The 21775-nt window shown below is 37.9% G+C and overlaps 1 protein-coding gene across 1 annotated transcript in view; it reads left to right on the forward strand.

Annotated features, from left to right (window-relative positions):
• Ankfn1 (ankyrin repeat and fibronectin type III domain containing 1) overlaps positions 1–21775 on the forward strand; it is a 383862-nt gene that overhangs the window by 215739 nt on the left and 146348 nt on the right. The window contains exon 3 of the mRNA XM_040269006.2: positions 8609–8743. The gene's annotated coding sequence lies outside the window, so the exon portion shown is untranslated. The remainder of the gene's footprint in view (positions 1–8608; positions 8744–21775) is intronic.

Raw genomic sequence — 21775 nt, forward strand, 5'->3', positions numbered from 1 at the left:
AAAAAGATAATGACAGATTGGAACAGCAGGAGGGGAGAGACTCCACAGAAGACCCTGCTCCTTCTCCTGGCTTCTTGTTGTTATTGTTGTTTTCTTGTGTGCCTGAGGGTATCAGATTCATCACCATGGCTGGGGAGGAGGCTGGGAATGTGGTGGACAATATGACAACAATTTTCTTCCTGGTGTGTCCTTGAATAGCCAGCACAGTCAACGTGTAATCAAGCAATCTCCAGTTGAACTGTTGCTGTTGACAACTTCATTTATGCCTGTGATTTTTGGCTGGGTAATTCATTTCCTGAGCATGGCAATATCTCCTGATATGCTAATGGGTTGATTGTAATTCTGCAAGCTTTTGAAGATGAACATCCCCCTTTCTGCCCAACTTTGCCCTAATAAGGGAAAGAACTATAGCTGCCACTAGGAAACAGCATTGCCATATTCAGAGTTTTAGTGCAGATTTGGGCTGCAAACCACAAAGGCAGGAAATATTAGTAATTGGAATGATACACTCTATGTGGGTCACTTAATGTCCCTGGTAACTGCTTTTGTGCCTGCTTCTGTACTTAACATCCACATGACCAGAGTGTTCTACAAAATAAAGTGGCCTTGCCAAGGATATAAAATTAGTTAATTATTGGCTCCAGGGGTGAGGTGGGCTTTGGCCTGCTATGCCCACTGTCAAAAAGACTGCCTGAAATGGAAGAACCAGGTAGAAAATAAGAAATGTGACTCATGCATCATATTCAATATCCAAGCTTCAGTTTTTCTTTAAACCAGACAAAAATATAAAATATATTCCTCTGAGTTTTCTTTAATTCCATTCATTTAAACATGTATGCATTCAAAATCATCTATCTTGCACAAAACCTTGCCCCAGGAGCTCAGGAGAAATCAAAGATTAATAATGAGGGCTGAGTCCTATCCTCATGGGAATTTCAGTGCAGTAAGTAGGGAGAATCCCAAGTCAAGAAGGTAGACGATGCTGAGTTATAGGTACCAGAAGGAGGTAGGAGAAAGTCACTCATTCCATTTGGGAACATGAAAGAGAAGTGAATATGCTGACTCAAGTCCATCTTCCTCAGTCCACCAGCCAATCTGAATTTTTTTAAGAGAATCTGGTCTCCTGAGAATCTGACTTGAATCAACTTGCTAGTTCTGAGAGTTGGGATTTATTGGGTTTGTAAGTGTTCTTAGTGGCTGTTGATAATAATCACTTCCAAGAATCCCAAATAAAAATGGAGAAACCCACACAAAGATAGGTCTAAGAATTCAGCTTATTCTTTTGTTTACCCTGACACTTGTTTTCATGACTTGCTGAAACCAAGTTCTACTAGGCAGACTCCTGTTGGCAGCTAGAAAATAGAGACTAGTTTTGTGACAATACTTTTACCAACAGATTATTTTTGACATTATGATTTTCTTTATAGAAAAAAAAAAGGAGAAGGAGGAGGAAGAACAGAGAGTGTAGGCAGAGGAGGAGGGATCTTCTTAAATCTCAGTAAAATTATTTGCCCTCAGTATTCTGACTCATCAACTTGACCACTTTACTTTTGCCTGCAGTTGAAGTTTCTAAGACTTGATGGGTAGATATACTGGTCCATAGAGTTCTAGAGAAGTTGAAACCATGCAGCCTGCAAATTGCTGTATTATTTTAACCTGAACAAACTCTCTCTGGATCATGAATTGTCAAATCCTATTGCATTAACCCTTTCGTTTTAAAATTATTTGAGAAGTCCACATAATATTGTTGAAGCAAGTGAAGACAAAAAATCACTTTTGGCTTTGAATTGCCAACAGAAGTCCTCCCCAGGGAAAAGGCCAAAATGAGTTATGTAAAGGGAGAGGGATCCCAATGCCTCTGTGAGGGATCCCAGTCCTCTACCACAACCCACTTCAGTCCCAATCTCACTGAACATAGATGTGACTAAGAGCCAGTGAGCAACCCATTTATTGCCTACACTGTTTGTTATGACCAAATCCAGTACATCAAAGAATACAGATGGCCTTGGGGATGGTGTAAGAAGAGACCTGTGCTGACTCCTCTTGGAGAGATTTAGGTGAATACTGCCACCTATTGATAGGTGGAATATATGCGACAGATTCTACTTGACCCGACATGGTGCTAATGCTTATCAGAGCAGATCTCATTACTCAGTTGGCCAAAGGATCTTACCGGCTCTTAAGTTTCTAACTCTTAATGTGACTTTAAAAAAAAAAAAAAAAAGCCTGTTACATTCACCTAAAAATATATTTCTGATAAGAGGCAAAGGAGCAAGGTAGAAATACCATGAGCTTGGCACTCAGAGACCTGGGTTTGAGTCTCAGTTCAGCCCCTAAGTGCATATAAACAAGTTAATTAATCTCTCTGAACCTTAGTTTCCCCATCAATAAAAAGTGGATAATCCTACTTTGTAAGGTGTGAGAATTCAGTGATATTGCTGCACAGCACACAGAAGGTATTTGATCCGCAGTGGCATTTACTATTACTTTTCCACAGAGTCATTCAAAGTACCCATTCGTGATACGATGACGAGTACTGTGACAAACCCCATCACGTATCACATCCTGATGAACTCTTCCACATGCGTCAGTCATCCTTTAGCAATGATCCTTGTCCAGGAGACTATCTTTGACATCCAAAATTAGGACAGTGTGAACATAAATATTGGAACTTTAAGTGTGCCAATTGAGAAAATGAGGATTAATGGGCTTCATTACCAAACATCTCCTGACTGCCCAGGAGAATATATGGGGTTGAGTCGATAAAGAATTATGATAAAACTTTGGAGCTGCATATAAATGGGGCTTTGTGACCTGCTGGATAGGGTTGAAACCGAGGCTCACATTCCTCCCTCGGCATGGTGTGGGGGATCCTGGGCTCCCACAGACAATAGGGGATTCATAGCCCGGGAACTCTAATGCTGACTGAAAGGAGGGTGGCAGCCAGAACAAGAGGACTTTTCAGAAGCATGGACTCTGATTATCACCTCAGTACTCCAGCCCGCCAAGAGGCGGCTGTGAGGACCTACGAGGCCATTCTTGGAAAGCTTTCAGTGAAGTATTTGTAACCTCCTTAAGAGAATCCCATTTCTCAAAATTGTGACACTGGAAAATCTTCCACGATTAGTTCAGGTAAACACTCTTGTTATCGACTCCCACCTTCTCTTTTTGAAGAGTCCCTTCAAATGTCATGCATCCAGGCTTCCAAGATTTAGATAAAAATCCCAAAGGGGGGTTTCCCAGGATATTTTTGGGACCATTGCTTTTAATCTGAAAGGTCAACTGGGGCTTAAAACAAGATAATCAAGAAATAACATGCCTATGAACAGTCTGCACCTTTTGAAAAGGTCTGCTTTGGACTGAATAGCCAGTGCCCTCCCAGCCCCTTTCTTTTTTTTCTTTAGGGCTTAGAAATTGAGAGGGAGGAGGAGGAAGAGTGTCACATTCATTACTAACAACTTCGCACATAATAAGCATGTTCAGATACACCCTGGGGTGTTAGTTTTCTTTTTCTATTTTTTTGTCCCCTTTTAGCTGCTTTCGATAAATAGCACATTTTATTTTTGAAAAAAGAATCAGAGCTGTTATTGAGCAGCCGCGCCCTAAGGAAGGTCAAGAGATTAGAGGACGGAAGTAGGCTGGCTGGACTCTTTGCTGACCACAGTAAGGGACTGCCGCTTTCTTCTCATAATTTAATTTTGAGATTCTGATGAAAAGGTACTCCCTTAAAAAAGTGAAAAATTGTTAGAAAATAGTCATCAAAAAGCGATCAATTTAATTTATGTCTTAGAAACAAACCGCATGTAACTAACTGCAGGGCAGATAAGCATTTGCTATGATATATGGACATTTTCAAAATATGGGCAGTATTTTGTAACAGAAAGTGGACATTACTGGGTTCTGGTATTGGTGATAATAGCTTTGGCCTCATTTCACAAGCATTCTGAAATTCTAAACCAGAGAACTACACTGAGAGGAACCTTTGAATTTAACTGGTCCAACTCCCTTATTTTACAAGAGAGAAAATTGAGGCCTAATGATAAACAATAACTTGCCCAAGGTCACACGGTGGATGAGAAACAGCACTAGGACCCAAGCTCAAACCCCCCATTCCCAGTCCCAAGTTCCTTCCACTGAGTGAAGCGACTCCAAGGGAAAACTGCAAACTCTCACATTAAATGAGAAAATCCTCTTTCCAGCAAAACCAGCATCTAGTCCCCTTTCAAATGGCCTCACATGTTTCTCAAGGCCTGGACTTGTCTGGCCTGGCCTGGACTGACTTCTTCAAGGCAGTCTAAGACACATCTTTGCAGCCCCAAGAACTCAGCTCCCTGATCTCTGTCTTTCAAAAATGCACAGACTCTATCACAAATGCCCAAACTGTCTTTATGGACAAGTCCTGGGATCATCAATGTTACCATTATCTGCCATCACACGAGTTAAAACTTTAAAAGTCACTTTCAACTTCTTTCTAGTTCTCTCATCCTCTCCTACTCCTACCTGTACTGCTGACAAGTCCTGTAAATTCTACCTCCAAAATGTATCCCATTTGCATCTCCTAATTTATGTTTCCAAAGGCCTCCATCAGTGTCTTCCTGCCTCCAGGTTCGTACCACTTCAGCTCATTGTCCACAAAGGCCAGACCAGAGGGCTCTTACTCAACAACACTGACATGCTCCTGCTCAAATTCCTGTCACCTACAGTATAGAATCCTTTAACACAGCATGCAAGCCCTCCTCAATCTGATCTACCTACTTTGAGACAAGCTCCATTCGATCATCCCAGCTCATTCATTCCATTCCAGTGCATTGGACTACTTGTTTTCTCCAAATGGTCAAGACCTTGTTGCCTCAACTTGGCTTCTCTTCAACCTCCAGAAGTGCAACCTTTCCTGTGAATCTTCCCTAAGCGTTCCAGAAGGAAGTAGTAATTCTTTTAAGTTCCCTCAGCACTTTGCTCAGACATTTTTAATGGTACTTATTTAATTCTACCTTACAATCAGTTGGAACTCTTTTGTCTTTGAGAAGATGCTTCATTCCTCTTGGAATCCCCACCATATTCCCTCATCCAATTCTTTGCACATAATAAACGTTTGACTTTCTTAGCATTCATTGAGCACTTACTATCTGTGAGGCACTAGGCCAAGAAGTATAAGGAATATAGGAGGAAGATACAAAATAAAATGCAATCCCTTTCTTCAAAGGATGTTTTAATATAATCACCAAGACACCATCACAAATAACATAAGCAAGTGAAATAGCTGTGGGGGTGGAACTGGGTGGAGGGGAAGTTCAGAATATGGATGGATAAAACATTCTCTGTGTTCCCAATGAGAACACTGGTGTTATGACATGGAAGGAGGGGCAAGGAGGGAGAGGGAGGAAAGAAAGGGCAAAGCTGCTTCTCAATCCCATGTCTGTTTTTGTAGTCATTACTAAAGAAGTCTTCCTAAAAGAGACTCTGATCACTTAACTCCCTGTTCAAATGTTTGCTGTTCAATGAATCAAACATCACATAATTATAGGCTTATGCTTGGAGTTAAGGAGAATACCAGTTTGTAGAGAAGAGACACACTTCAGGAAACAGCTGGAGAACACAAAACAAGAACATGCTGTAAAAGTGCTAGGGAGTGGGGGAAAAAGTAAGGACATGATCAGTAAAGGCTGAGATTCATTGAGAAGGACTAGAGGAGGCAAGCTTCCAGTGGATGGCCACTTGGTAAGAAAAAGTACACATACCAAGAGAACTTTAAGTTTCCTGTAAGGTTAAGACCCTCCTTATTATTTGAGGTGGTTTATTCATTCATTCAATAAATACATACTAGGCACTTCCACAAAATACTAAATATTGACTGAATGTTTTCTATGTGCCAGGAACTCTGCTACACAATGGAAGTAGCAGTGAATAAGAGACTTTGCACTTAAACTCTTAAAATATAATGGAGATGGCTGATACTATACAAGTGCAATAAAATGTGATGGATACGCTGACAGAGAGCATCAGGTGTCACAATCTCCGGCCACAAAGCAAGGAACTGAATACACCAAGGGCTAGGAGAATATCCCTTAGGAGGTGGTATTTAAGCCAAGACACCAAAGCTGCCCAAGAGTGAAGTCAGACAAAGCTCACTCAGCACCCAAGTAGAAGAACATCATCTGTGATGATCTGGCATTAAGAATGAATATGGCATGTCTAAGAAACTGCAGAATTTTCAAAAAGTCTACCATAAGGAAAGTAAGTAGGAAGGAGATGAGGGATTTGGCTAGAAAGGTAAGCAGGATCAGACTGCAGAGAGTTTGACTAAGTTACACCAAGGATTTTATGCTTTCTCAGTAGGTTTTAATGTCACATTGACACACTATCACATCTACTAAGTGCATAATAAACTTCCGTTGAAGAATGGATTAGTGAATGAATGGATGAAGGAATGAATCTCCTTTGCGATGAGCTTGGGCTTTTTGACTGAGACTTTAGTGCAGATTGTGTAGCCCTTGTCCAAAATGCTTGGACCAGAAATGTCCAGGATTTTTTGTAGTCTGGAATGCTTGCATATGCATAATGAGATATCTTGAGAATGGAACCCAAGTCTAAACCCAAAATTCATTTGTTTCATATATACCTTATACACACAGCCTGAAGGTAATTTTATACAATGGTTTTAATAATTTTGTGCATGAAACTTTTGATGCAGAATCTTCCACCAGTGGTATCATGTAAGCACTCAGTTTTGGATTTTGGAGCATTTTGGTTGGATATCAGAATTTAGATTAACTATGCTCAACCCATATTTGCTCCAGGGAGTGGTGCTGTCACAAGGGGCATTGTCCCCTTAGATTCGCATACCAGATTGAACTCATGACCCCTCTAGGTAGACCCTAACCTTCTTAAGAGTCACTTAGACTCTTAAGTCACCTGGCTCACCCTAGCACACAGAACATATGTAAATCTGCATTAAAGTCAAAGATTTTTTTAGAAAGTAGAGTGAATGTTTTTACTTAGAAACCATTTAGGCATAAGGTATGAAAGGGTAGACTGGCTCTTTCTTAATCCTTGATGGAAAGAAATTTGCCTTCTGAACCTCAAGGGCAAGATTATTCCCAAATTAGATTATTCATAGCAATTCCAACAGGACAGATAAGTCCAAGGAAAGAAAGAATAAATGTTCCAGAAGGAGATTTTCACCTTTCTAATATGAATAGAAAAAGTAAGACAGTTCTAAAAAGCTAAATTGGCTCTTCCTTTGGACCCCCAGGTTTTCTAAGTCACTGAGCTGCAACTCCAAACCCAGCTCCAGAGCAGCCACCTGCTGGAGCAAATGAGCTGCTAGGGGGAATTGGGGGCCAGGTGGTATATCTAGAAAGGAAGAAATTTTCAGGAATACAAGATACCATTCCCAGGATTCTAAGAAATTACCAGGCCAAAGATTATCACCCCACCCTCTTTCTTATAACCAAGAAACTTTCTCTTGATTTTCCATAGAGTCACATTTGAAATTTAGGAGTTGATTTGGCTACAGGTATAAATAACAGACCAGATTCAGTACCTAGTGAAAGAGTCCAAAATTATCCCTGAAGTCATCATAACAGCTAAGCATTCATTTGGCAGACACAGTATCTGAATAGAGCTTCAGAAAGATTCTTAATGCTGTTGCTAGGGCTGTGGGGTGTGTGTGTGTGTGTGTGTGTGTGTGTGTGTGTGTGTGTATTCATGCATGGAGGCACATGTGTGTGTGCACAGTATTCATATGCATTTTAATCAGCAAAGCCTCCCTGACATAATCAACAGCCAGAGATGGTCATTTGGCATCTTACTTCAGGGAGAAAAAAAACAAAATGCCTTCATGTGGCTTTCTAGGAAATATATTTTGTGTTTCATTAGTCATGTAAAGCATAACACTGTGAAAGAAGGCAGGTGCACCCATTTGTGGCTGGCACAGAAGCAGCACTGAAATCTTCTGCCTGAGTCTGAGCCTCTTGGTGCTAAGTGCCAGGTCTACCAACTACTTTCTCAGACCTGCTTAGACAGAAACCTAAGACTAGGTTGAACAACCCCGACTGGATTTAGAGCTTCCTTAAGGGATCCCCTTACTCTTACTGGGAACATGCATGGGTGCCCTGTGTTGAGGAGATGTGCTGCCACCTGTGTGCTTCTGGTCCCAGGCAGCTGTGGAACTAAGGGGCTGGCCCCAGAAGAGCTATAGCCACAGATCTCTTCACAGGCTCTTGGATGCCAGGTGGTAATTCTTTCCCTGCCATTGATAAAGTACAAAGCTAACTGTCTGACTCCCCGTACCCTGGAGCGACAGCCAGTTCAGAGTCAGCATTGTTTGCCATGAAGCTTGTTGTTCTTGCATGCTGTTCCGAGTGGTCCTCCCAGAAAGGATAGGCTAAACACACTGAAGTCATGGCATCTTTTAACTACACGCACGAAAGCCTTTCCCAGGCTGCAATCCCAAGAATACACCTAGATTCTGAGCCAAGCTGTTTCCCTCTCCCCTTCTCACCCTGTGCATCATTTGCTCTTTTATTTTGCATTAATATTAGCTTAGTGATCATGGACTTCAGCTCTTGCCCGTAGTGATCCTGTTCGCGTTTTATTCTTTACACAGAATAGGAAGGAGGTTCGCTTGCTTTACGCAGAGGCTGAGCCACAGGAGAAAGCAAAGCCAATGTGATTTATTGAATGAAAGCACTGGACAATTACCAACAACTTGTTCCTCTGCTGCCTCGAACAACCTAAACTGGTAAGTGAAATTTATTGTTGTCTTTTTTCATGTGAACGTGAGGCTTTCTTAGTCACTGATTATTTTTTAAATGTGTTTGTATTGCTGTGGTTTAAATGCTTTAAAAAAAATCTGCATCTTCCAAAGTTAGCTGCAGGCAGTCCATGAAGGATGCAACCAAGCATAGACACAGTGGTCTGCAATAGCACATCCACTTCCATGTGAACCGTGAAGGGTGGGGGTAGGGAAGCCCCTTTTCTAATAATTGGTTATTTTCTTTGATTTTCTCTGCAGTAAGCTTAATCATATTAAATGCTTGCATAACTGATTAGCATAAGCTATGAAAATTAAATTACTGTTTTATTATATAAAGTCATTTTCTAATCAGGTTACAGAATACCTATACCTATTGTATCAGGTAAAGATGGGTAATTTCATGCTGATAATCCTAAATTTAAACCCAGGCATACTGGTATCTTATAGCCAGTTTGCAGGCTGGGCATATAGAGTTTAATGCCAGTATTGTGTCCATCCTGGGTGAGCATGCCCATAAATAACATCATGATCTTGATGCTGAGGATGCACACAATGGACATGCATCCAAACTCTTGCTTGACCCACTGCCACTTCCACATCTACATTCCTTAAGTTTTGTCTTTATTCCATTAATATGGTTGCTAGGGTGCACTAGGCTCAAAGCAGGATATTTTAAGCGTCTTTCTACTCTTAAGTGCTTGTTCTTGGCCTGGAAAAGCCATAGGGAATACCATTGATAATCAAGGGTGAGTCTGCTTCTGTGCTGGGTTCCAAAAATCCTCATACTCACTTGACTTCTTCATTTCCTAAATATGATGTAAGCCAACTTCTTAGAGGGGTAAAGTGAATGGAGAAAGAGAAAGCTTTTCTTACCCTCTCTCAACCAGTTTCCTCAGTCTTTGCCTTGCCTGGATACCACAAAACTTTATGGCAGCATCAATCCATCTCTGGTGAGCTGAGAGTCCATATAAACATCATTTAGAGTTCAATGTCTTTGTGCACTGTATCTGCCATACGTCACAGGCCATTCCAAAGAAGTTGTGGCCTTGGGTGCTGACAAAGATGGATGATGTTAGAACAGAGAGCAGCATGATTCTCTAAATAAAAACCAAAGCCAGGAAATCCCAGAGATGGGTGAAGTTTTGCCTAGTAGAAAGGATCCCTAGACACTCAATCAAAGAGCAAGATCATTCTCCCATGTGATTTGGCTATTTCACTATTGATGGTGTTTCAACAGGAAGGAGAAAATTACCTCCTGGTTAGGGGATGGGAGAGATGTCAAGATAGTGGGGCACTTTTTCCAAGTCCCAGACTTATTTTGTGTTTTTGAGAAATTCCCTTAGCCTTTCCTGGATCTCTATCCCTCTGTTCCTTCCATCCCTGATAATTTCAAAGAAGACATGCTATACTCAATTAACGTATCCAGAAGCTACCACTATAAGCTCTTTTGTTAGAGTGTGCATTGGGCAATGAAGGTCATTGTCAATGCACTTTAATCCAGAGACTATTCATCAGAATGCAAGTGGAGCATGAAGGGTGGGGGTGGGGAAGCCTCTTTTCCAGTAATTGGGCATTTTCTTTGATTTTCTTTGCAGCAAGCTTAGTCACATTAAATGCTTGCATAACTGATTAGTATAAGCTATGAAAAATAAATTATTGTCTTATTACATAAAATCATTTTGTGATCGCTTTCCTGAATACCTACCCTTGTTGGATCAGCTAAAGATGGGCCCCTTCATGCTGATAATCCTGAATACAGAGCCTCAGAGGAGAGTGTATGTAGGGATGAAGGGCTGTATGCCCCATCTAAAGGATATAGAGCACTCAGAAGGAAGTGTGATCAGGAGAGAACAAATCTAAAAATAAAATTCAAATAAATAGGTAAATAATTGAATAACTAATCAATAGATAATCAAATAAATAGGTGAATATGCAAATAATCAGGATTATTTTTCAAAGTAGTTCAGTAATAGCTTTTTTCCTATATTTAAGATTCCAGGATTCTAACGGTCTCCAATGTTTTGAAAAAAAAAATATGTAAGTATTTTTCAGGGAGTAGTTCATGTGTAGGTAGAATCCATGTATAGAACTGATGGCAACTTCTAGTTCTTCAAATTACCCCCACACTCTTGCACATGGAATTGGAAGCTATAAATGTACTATGAGTTGAGATGATCTAGAAGCCTCATTTGCCTCATTTGCCTAATCCTAAAGGTGAGACACTGTCTCACCTTTAGGATTAGGTTACCCGAAATACTTTAATTAGGGATCCTGTCAGGTATTACTCTTTTACAAAATACAAACATTCTTACAAGGAATAACAAATTAAGCCACTGATATCATAAATGAATGTATTAATGTTTTTTACCTCAAGGGCACCCCAAGGATGTTGAATTATTATGAAATTAATTATTAGACTTTCTATTTACTTCATACTTGCCTCTAACAACTTCCTTTACAATTATTATTTCACTCTCAATCAGAAAAGTAGGAAATCCTTAGGACAAGCTATTTCCTTCTTTCTATGGAATACTTGAATTAAACAATGCCAGATAAATTGTTCTAATAGGTCTTTAAGAGTCATATGTGGAAAGCCAAACCCACTATCCTTTCCCCTTTGAAATTCACATTTCCTGCTATATTCCTTTTTTTCCCCATTATTGGTGGACCCATCATGCACCCAGCCAACCAACAAGGCTCACAGAATTTATCTTCAGGTTTCTTGATCACTTTAGCCCCTCCATCCAATCACTAACCAAATCTGGTCTATTTTGTTCATCTTTTAAATTTGTCTAGTCCTCTCTGTCCCTGTTCATGGGACATTTTCAAGAGATCTGAACTTGGTTATTCTCTGCTACCATTATCACACTTCTTTCCTTTTGATAATCTTCTGGCTGCTACCAGAGTAATTCTCTAAAAATGCAAATTTCAACTTTTAAAATATGTGTGTATATTTAATCAACACATACTAATTGTACCTATTTATAAGGTACAGTATGACGTTTCAATAGATGTATACAATGTGCAATGATCAGATCAGGATAATTTGGCATATCCATCACATAAGGGTCTCTGGTGCTCTCCTGTTGTGCCCAAGTTAAAATATATGTTCCTTATTGTATGTGAGAGGCCCTGGATCTCTCCAGATTTCTTCCCCAAAGTTCTCACATTGTCTATGAAGTGTTCTACGGTGTGTCAAAGGTCAGAGGACTTTCATCCAGAGGACTTCCATTCCCCCATGCTCTGGCCCTGACTACCAGCCACACCATGACCTTTCTCATCATTGTAGCCTTATGCCTGGAATGCCCTTATCTATCCTTGCTCATCAATTTCTCTTTTCTCGTTTCAAATCCTTTTCAGGCATCACCTTCTCTGACCCATTTCCCCACAACATCTTCTCCCATGATCTTCTCCTCTCACCCAAAAAGTCAACCACTCACCCCTCTGTTTTATTTCTAGGTCTTGGATTTCTTTCTTTGGAGGTTAAGAACTCAGATACAGACCCAGAGTGCCTGCATTTGAATCCCGTATCTACCTTTTACTAATGCCTCAATTTCTTACATACGTAAAATGGAGATAATAACAATCCTTCCTCCAAAATGACTATTATAGAATTCAAGAAGTTAATAGATGTTAATGCAATGCAATGTACTGAATTCTTGTGCCCCCCACCCAAATCCATGTGTTGAAATCCTAACATTCAAGTTGATGGTATTAGGAGGTGAGGCCTCTGGGTGGTGGTAAAGTCATAAAAGCACAGCCCTCGTGGCTTGGATTTGTGCCTCCCCAAAGCACCCAGGAGTTAGCTAGCCCCTCTCATCATGTGAGGACACAGCAAGAAGGCTCTGCCTGTGAATCAGAAAGCATCCCTTGGCCTGACACTGAATCTGCAGACACCGTTGTCTTGAACTTCCCAGCCTCCAGGACAGTGAGAAATTAATTCCTGTTGTTTATAAATTATCCAGTTTATGTTGGTTTGTTAAAGCCACCTGAATGGACTAAGATGGGCATTATTCTGAACATTACCTGGCTCACAGAGGGAGCTATAGAAGTGTAAACTCTCATTATTATCCTATTTCACACACCACACTATTTGATAACCACATATTTGTTTCACTGTCTTCCTTTCTAACATATGAGCTCCTTGGGGACAGATAGGGTAAACAACTCATCTTAATTTGCCCAGGACATTCCTGGTTTAACGCTGGGAGTGCTGCATCCTGGGAACTTTCTCAATTCTAGGCAAACCAATATAGCGGGTTACTCTACATGAAACTCTATTCACTTATAAATTTCCAGAGTCTATTCCAGGATACATAGATTGCAGAATAGATCTTCCATAAGTGTTTGTTGAACTATAGAATCAATGTTAATTATCTTTTCACCTCTTCCCTATAAACATATGCTATAAAGATTCAAAAATCAATTTTCTTCTTGTCATGAAGTCACAACTAACCTTTCAAAACTTAGTACAGAAATATATATGTGTATGTGCAATGTCATATATATTATGTATATAATATATTGTATATAATTATATATGTGTAATATTTTACATATGTGATATTTTATAATATTTTATTTATATGTGTATAATGTATATTTCATATACATGCATATGATATTTTATATATATACATATACACATATATACATATATGTATTTATATGTGTGTATATATATATATATATGTATATAGACACACACACATACTCTAGTCAGGCTGCTTCCACTCTGTTATGTCATCATTGTAATAGAATTGGCCACCCTTTAGCAATCAAAGACACACCTGTCATGTTAACAGCAGGTGGAGAATGAAAGGGGTCAAACTTTTTTTCTGGATAGTGATAGGTAGGTTGAAGGCTGAAGGTTCCTTAATTCACATCACAGAGAGAAGAACAATATTGTCCCAGACAGTAATGTTCCCCTTCACTGAATAACTGCCACCCAGCTGTCAAGAATGGTTAGAACTCCTATTTCTAATATGCCACATCTTAACAACTGTTTCTCATCCATATTGGCTCAGATCTCTTTTCACATTACAAATACAATGAAAAATTCCCACAACCAAGATTCACTGAAGCATGGACTCTGGAAGTGCCAGGACCATAAAGGGATAAGAAGTCTTGTCTCCAGAATCAAGATCTAGAGAGAAGCACCTGACTGGCAGCTAGATCAAGCCACCTTAAGAATAATAATAGCAGAGTTGTTAAGAGCATGGGGCTTGGGGTCAGAGTTTAAATCTTACATCTTATTTACTGGATATAAGGTCTTAGACTAAGTTGTATGACTTCTCTGTGCCTGAGGATATAATAATAGCACTTACTTCCTTAGTAGCATTATTAGTACATTTCATTTAACAAAGCTTGATTATGACTGATGTATTGGGTTTTGGGGGATACAATCTTGGAAAACCAGGGTTGAAGGAAAAAGGGGATAAGAAAAAAAAAATGAAGGTGCTTTGTAACTGAATTACCCAGAGCACCACAAGAACACATATTCTTGTTTACTTGTGTGTCAGTGAAGCCCCCAGGAAAATTCCCAGGGATGGCATAGAGAGGAAATTATTTGCTGACTACTACTAGTCTCCTGTCCCTTCTTGGTCCAGTTTTTCTCATTTCCCAGTCTCTCAAGGTAGCCATCAGTGGAGGTGGACCCTCCTTGGGTCTTGTTGTGTCAGGGGTGCTGCAGTATGGTTCACCCTCCATGGGGACAGCAGTGGTATTAAGGCAGGGTGGTGGAGGTCAAGCAAGCAGCAAAGCCCTGGAAACAGCAGGTGGTGGCCAGGGAAGTGCTGGGAGGCACCATTCTCCACAGGCACCTCTTGTCATTTTGATCTTGATTTTCCAGGCTACTGTTACTCTATTTTTTACAGTTCATCTCTTCATATATTCACAAATCCTTCACAAGTCCCACAGTGTGGACGGTTAAGGCTATAATATTTCAAAGAGCAGAAGTTTTTGATAAGCCAAATTTATCAATTATTTTATGCTTTTCACTTTTTGTAACATCTCTAAGAAATCTTTTATTCAAGTTTACAAAGATTTTCTCCTATGCCTTCTTCCAAGCATTGTATAGTTTTATCTTTTACATTAGAATCTGTGATCTATTTCAAATTAAAGTTTGTATATAATGTGAAGTAAGGATTGATGGTCTTTTTTTGAAATAATTATTTTTTCCCTATTGAATCACTGGCACATTTTTAAATGTCAATTATCATATACGTGCAGGTTATTCTGGGATCTCCAGTCTACTTCATTCATCTGTTTCTATCCTTATGACATTTTCTTTATCTATATAGTTATTCTTAAACTGATTCCATATGTCTTGGTTACCATAGCTTTACAGAAAATCTTGAAATCAAGTTGTATAAATCTTCCAAAGTTGTTCTTTTGTTTCAAAATTATTTTTGCTATTTTAGATCCTTTCCACTTCTTTAAAAATTTTGAAATCAGATAATAAATTTCTACCAAAAAAGAACTGCTAGGATTAAGGATTTTAGAATAAGAGAAACCATGAGGATGCAGGAAAAGCACAAGCAGTACTAGAAGCTGATTTTCCCAGGGAAGTGTCCTCCTAGCTAATTATCTCCTAAAATCTGGTCCCGTAGCCACATTGTACCTTCAGCCAACCATATGTACCCCTCATTGCAGCTCAGCCCTTCTGATGAAAGAAAAAAAATGCATACTTTTTAGGGTGAATTCCATGGGTTTTAACTTTTCTTGTGAAAATAATAGTTAACAAATAGCTAACAAATGTATAAACAGTTGTATAGCTACACAATAGAATACTACTTAGCAATAAAAAATGAAGAACTATTGACACACACTATCTCAAAATAATCCAAATTAAAGAAGCTGGATAAAAAAGGAGTACATACTGATGATTCCCTTTATATGAAATTTTAGAACATGAAATTTAATCTACTATATCAGAAATTAAATGTGTAATTTCCTGGAAACAGAGGCATTAGCAAAAGGAATTTATTTAGGGGAAAGGGAGAAAGATTACAAAGAGATAAAGAATCTTTTTAGTACAATAGAAATGTTCATTATCTTGACTGTGGCAATGGTTTCACAAGTGTACATTCATGTCAAAGGTTATCAAATTGTACCTTTTAAACACAGGTAATTTATAACATGTCAGTGACAACTCAACAGAGCTATTATGAGATAATAGCTGGTATTTATTAAACACCTATTTTTAGATACTCTGCTAAACTATTTACATATATCCTCACATCGAAAACTCTGATATTCCTTTTAGATTATTGCATGACTATTATTATTTAGAAGAGAAATAATGTTAATGATGAGGAAATTGAAGCCCAGACAAACTAAATAACTTACTCAAGGTCATATAGTTAATAAGCAGAAAAGCCAAAATATAAAGCTTGGGTTAGTCTTATATCAAAGTCCTAATTTTTTAATATTGTGCTTAAACTACCATGATTATCTTGGGGTTGAAGAAGGGAATACAGTGTAATGGAGACCTCCACTTGTGGTGTGTTCTGTGAAACTGGCTAACAAGGAATACTCTGAAAAGAGGGCTATCCCAAATAAAAAATAGTTTCCCTCTCCAGTCTCCTTCCTGGACTCTGTATCTATATTACCTATCAGGTATTTCATTCAACATCTAAGTCTTTTTCTTTCCAGTTCAATTTAATGATGCAAAGAGTACTCTTGCTATGGTTTTCAAGACATCCTCGTGGTTGCTAGATCCTAGTAAGAATTATATACCACATTCAAACCAAGTAATCCAGGGGAGGTTAATAATGTGAACATTTACAAAGGGGTAAAGAGATTAAGGAAAATACAGTAAGGAACAGCGAAGCCCAAAAGGACAAAAGGAGGAAGAAATCTCTGTAATGCAGAGAAAGCAGTTGAATAGAAAGGGATTTCCCACAGAAGAACCACTACTACCTCATGCTCCAGTTTCCAACTGGAGTCTCAAGTTGGCTAGGTAATATTAAGTCCATGAACAAGGAATGTCTTTTATTTATTTAGATTGTCTTTAATCTGTTTTAATAATGTTTTGTAGTTTTGGGGAAAATTAGCTTTTTACTTACCTGGTTAAATGTATTCCTAAGTATTTTAATATTTTTGATACTACTGTAAGTGAAATTATTTTCTTGATTTCATTGTTTAACCCAGAAAGAGGGAAAAATAAACAACTTAAAAGATTGATTCATACTTTTTATATTTATACTGTTTTACGTTTACCTATGTAGTTTCTTTACTAATGTTCTTTCTTCATGTGGATTTGAGTTACTTTTTTTTTAAAGAGAGAGAGAGAGAGAGAAAATTTTTTAATATTTATTTTTTAGTTCTCCGTGGATACAACATCTTTGTTTGTATGTGGTGCTGAAGATTGAACCCGGGGCGCATGCATGCCAGGCGAGTGCGCTACCGCTTGAGCCACATCCCCAGCCCCTTGAGTTACTTTTCAATGTGTTCTTTTATTTCAGCCCAAAGGACTCTCCTTTAGGGAAAGCCTAATAACAAGTTCTCTGTTTTTGTTTATCATCTTTGTAATATCTTAATTCCTCCTGCATTATGAAGGTATAGTTTTGTTGGGTAGAGAAAATTTTTTAAAGTATTTTTCTTTTACCACTTTCAATCATTCATTACACTTTTGGCCTTCATGGTTTCTGGTGAAAGATTAGCTGACAATTTTTTTGAGGATCCTTTGTATTCAACAAGTAATTTCTCTTATGCTATTTATAAGAATCTTTGGCTTTGTCTTTTGACAGTTTGATAATGATATATTGAGGGATGAATTTCTTTGAATTTATGCTACTTACTACTTCTAAGCTTGTGGATGTGTAGATTAATTTGTAATATACAAATCTATTACTATTTTCAAATATCCGTCTTTACCCTTCTTTCTTCTGGGAATGCTATTATGCATTCATAGGTAAACTTGACAATGTCCCACAAATCTCTGAGGCTGTTAATTTTCCTCCATTCTTTCTCCTTCTCCTCAGACTGGTAAATTTGAATGGATTTACCTTCAAGCTTGCTGATTTTTTTCTTGTGACTGCTCAAATATGGTGTTGAATTCCTCTAGTGAATTTTTCATTTCAGTTATTGCACTTTTCAATTCCAGAATTTCTATTTTGTTCTTTTTAAAATTTCTCTTCATTAATAATCTCAGTTCAGTGAGACATCATCCTAATGGTTTCTTTCATTTCTTTACACATGATTTACTTTAGTTCTCTGAACATATTTAAAATCATTAATTTATAGTCTTTGTGCATTAAATCTAACATGTGGACTTCTTTGGGGTAATTTCTATTGACAAATTTATTTTCGGGGCATGAGTCATAATTTTTGTTTCTTTAAATGTCTCATAATTTTTTGTAAACTAAGCATTTTAATAATATAATGTGGAAACTCTGAAAATCAAATTAGATTCATTTTCCTTCTCGGTCTTTGTTTTTGCTGTTGTTGTTTACTGATTTTTTCAGAATTAAATTTTTGAAGTCTATTTTTTGTCATATGTGGCCACTGAAGTCTCTGTTTCTTAGAGGTCAGATAACAATTTGACAGAGATTTCCTTAAATACCTATAATAAGCAAGTCCCCCTCTTGCAGAAAGACTCTGTGTGTTAGAGCATACCCAGTGATTGATAACTCTGCCTTAGTCTTCATTTCCTGTTTAAATGGAGCCTCAACATCAGATAAAAATGGAAATTTAGAATATTCTCAGAGAGGTTTATTTATTTATTTATTTATTTTTTTACCATGTTCTGTCCCCAGCCCTAGATTCCTAGATTCCTAGATTCACAGGAATATGGCAGAGTTTTTCAAAGCCCTCTATGAATATCTCATTGCCCTACTTTTGTACAATTTTTTAAAAGTATTAAAAATTTTTTGATGCTTATTTTTGACAAGTACCCTAAGTAAAAGACTATTTGCCCTGGTGTGCTCCAAATCAGTTCAAATAAAAACAAGCCTAATATATGAGGTCTTCCTGGGAACCATCAGGTGTCTCAAACAATGACAGTTGTCCACAAATAGAAATTTTGAAGGAGTTCCAACCCCGTCCTATCCCCTACCATGGCTGACATGCTACAGTTTTTAACCATGAATGAGCACTCTTGTTTGCAATGGTTACATAGAGCTAGAGAAGATAGGAATCAGGCTAAATAACATGCTGCAAAGCATGCCATTCTTTTTCTGGAATAAGCATTCCTGGATTATTGCAAGCCTTTGTTTAACAAAAACTCCAGGATTCTGAAAAGTTAATTCTGATAACATTACTAGTATTCTCATTGCTTTTATGGAGGAAAAGATTCCTAAAGTTCCCTTCTTTACCCTTCCCACTGATGTACTAGTTTTTATTTTTAGGGTTTTGAGTGTGTGTGTGTGTGTGTGTGTGTGTGTGTGTGTGAGAGAGAGAGAGAGAGAGAGAGAGAGAGAGAGAGAGAGAGAAAGAAATGTTTATTTAGGTATACCACTTATAAACGACCTTTCTAAAGTTCCATTGGAGAACTTTTGCCTTTTATTAGGAGAAAAGTAAACTCTTAATACATCCTGTTCATGAATATATTTTATCTTAGCCCTGCTTCTTTGTTTTATATTTTATATTATTTTTTTCAATTATTTTTATATTTTTCTTTATTCAACTCTACTCTAATAGTCTGAAGTTCTCCTTCCTTGTTACTTTAATATTAGTTACTATAAAGATACATCCCCAAAATATCTGAACTTACATTTTTCTCTCAATATAAAAACTAAGTAATATACTAAGTATATAAAATCAGACTCAAGACAATTTTAAAACAAGCAAGGAAAATAAATCATTACAATATACTTCAGTGTCTCTAGTTTGGGAAGAAGACTTGGTGTATCCTGAACAATTACTGCTATTAATCAAGTGGTTAAAATGCACCAAACAAGATAGTACCTTTCATGTGTTGATTAATATTCACAACTCATAAGAAATGTACTATTATGCCCATTTATATATGACTAAATAACTCAGAAAATTTAAATAAAGTGTCCAAAGTCACATAGATTGCAGGTAACGATATCAGGATAGATGTCTGGGTACACCAAATTCCAGAGCCAAAACTACACTGATTTTCAAATGCTTCTCTCTTTCCATAAGGGTAAAAAAAAAATAGATTTGGGAGAGGTATTTATATTTATAAACATAGATACCAGAAAATTGTTTTGTCACTATCTTTCATCTGGCAAAATTTTAAATATAGAGGAGAAGAACAGACCATAATGATAGATGAAAGCTAGAAGAGTGGAAACATACTGAAGAATAGCTGGAAGAAAGGGACAGCTGGGGGAGTGTGAGAAGGGAGTCAAAGAGACAGAGAAAGTCAACCTGTTTTGACGGAAGGAAACAGATGGGAGATGAGCAAAGACAAAAGGGGCCCCGTGGGTAGGTGTCATCAGTTAGAGGGCAAGTCACTGGAATTTGATCAATCGACAAGAATTTATTTACTGGACTCCTGGGCATTGTGGGAGATACAAAAGAATGTAGAGTTATTTTGGGAACAATAATGATGTAGACAAGACAGATGGCTTAAACTGGGACATTAATGCTGAAGGAAAAGGCTAGAGACAGAAGGCAGAAAGAAAGAGGTTAAGGCAATCCCCATGTGATCCAGCTTGCACATGAATCTGGAATTTTTGTAGGTATGAAAAGAAATAAATTAGAGGAAGTCCTGTAAGTGCTATTGAAGCAAAGGTAAAGAATTTATAGATGGAAGGACAAGGATGACAAATAACCTAACTTTTTCTTTTCAACTTTTGTGAATAAAATGACTATTTATAAACTCAAACACACACACACAAAGTACAGACAATGCCTTGTGTCATTCTTCCAAATGTTAAACATGCCCATTTAGCTAAGCCTGGGTGGGGCCTGATGGATGTGACTAAGTCTGATTGTGCCTGACCACCTTGTAAGGAACCAGGAAATCTTTCTGTCTTGGAGGAAATTGCAAGTAAGACTTAAAACATGCCTAAGGACATTTAGCAATGGCATGAAGATGGATTTGCATCTGTTGAAGTGAAAGTAATTAAGGTTGGTTGGTGCCAGTGAACATGTAACCAAGCTGAGAAGTAAGACAGACTTTCCAAGTCTTTCTCTTATATTGCAAGTAACAGACTCTCCTATGTGCACTCATTTATTCTGAAGTATTTATTGATATTTTCTATAATAAAAACATTAGCTACTAGGAGTCCTCCTATACACTAGGCTCTTTGCATGCATTGTTACATCAAATTCTCATAACAATAATATGTAGATGCCATATTATCCCCATTTTATAAAGGAGAAAAATGAAATTGGTTAAGTAACTTATCCAAGATTACACAGTCAGTAGGTGAAAGAGTAGGAATTTATACTCTAATCTGTTTTATTTCTTTTACCTTGTGCCACATGTTAGGAACTGAGGATATACAAATTAGGATTTGGCAGTCCTCACCCCTAAGGAACATATAGACTAGCTGAGAGACCCAGAGCCAAGCAATTGTAATATGATTGCCATAAAGACATATACCAAATTTGCCTGGAAGTGTCAGAGACTTCTTAAAAATATACTTTAAGGATTGATAACCATTTCTAAGGTGATGAAAACAGAGATTCACTTCTCTTACAAATAAAGTAATATATGCAAAGACCAAGAGGTAAAAAACCTTTGAATTATTTATTAAAAACCCCACAGAGTTCAGAGGATTAAAACATAACATGTAGAAGTACAGTAAGAGATGAGAAAAGCACTTGTATCTGAGGCTAAAGAATTTAGATTTTATCTTTTGGGAACTGAAGAATCATCAAAATCAGTTCTGTGAAGAGTTTGATCAATAAAAGATTTTCTACATAGCTTTATGTCAGAGGGTCTGTAAGGGTCTAAAAACTTAAGGCCTAGCAATGATCTAAAGGTCACAGCTAAGTAGCAATGCAGCCTTACAAATGAAGACTCCACTCAAATTTGATAGGAGGTGTTTGGAAGACAGCAGCATGACCCAGAGGTTTCCTCAGTCATGAAAA

This window comes from Ictidomys tridecemlineatus, chromosome 3, assembly GCF_052094955.1.
Source record: "Ictidomys tridecemlineatus isolate mIctTri1 chromosome 3, mIctTri1.hap1, whole genome shotgun sequence".
Lineage (NCBI taxonomy): Eukaryota > Metazoa > Chordata > Mammalia > Rodentia > Sciuridae > Ictidomys > Ictidomys tridecemlineatus.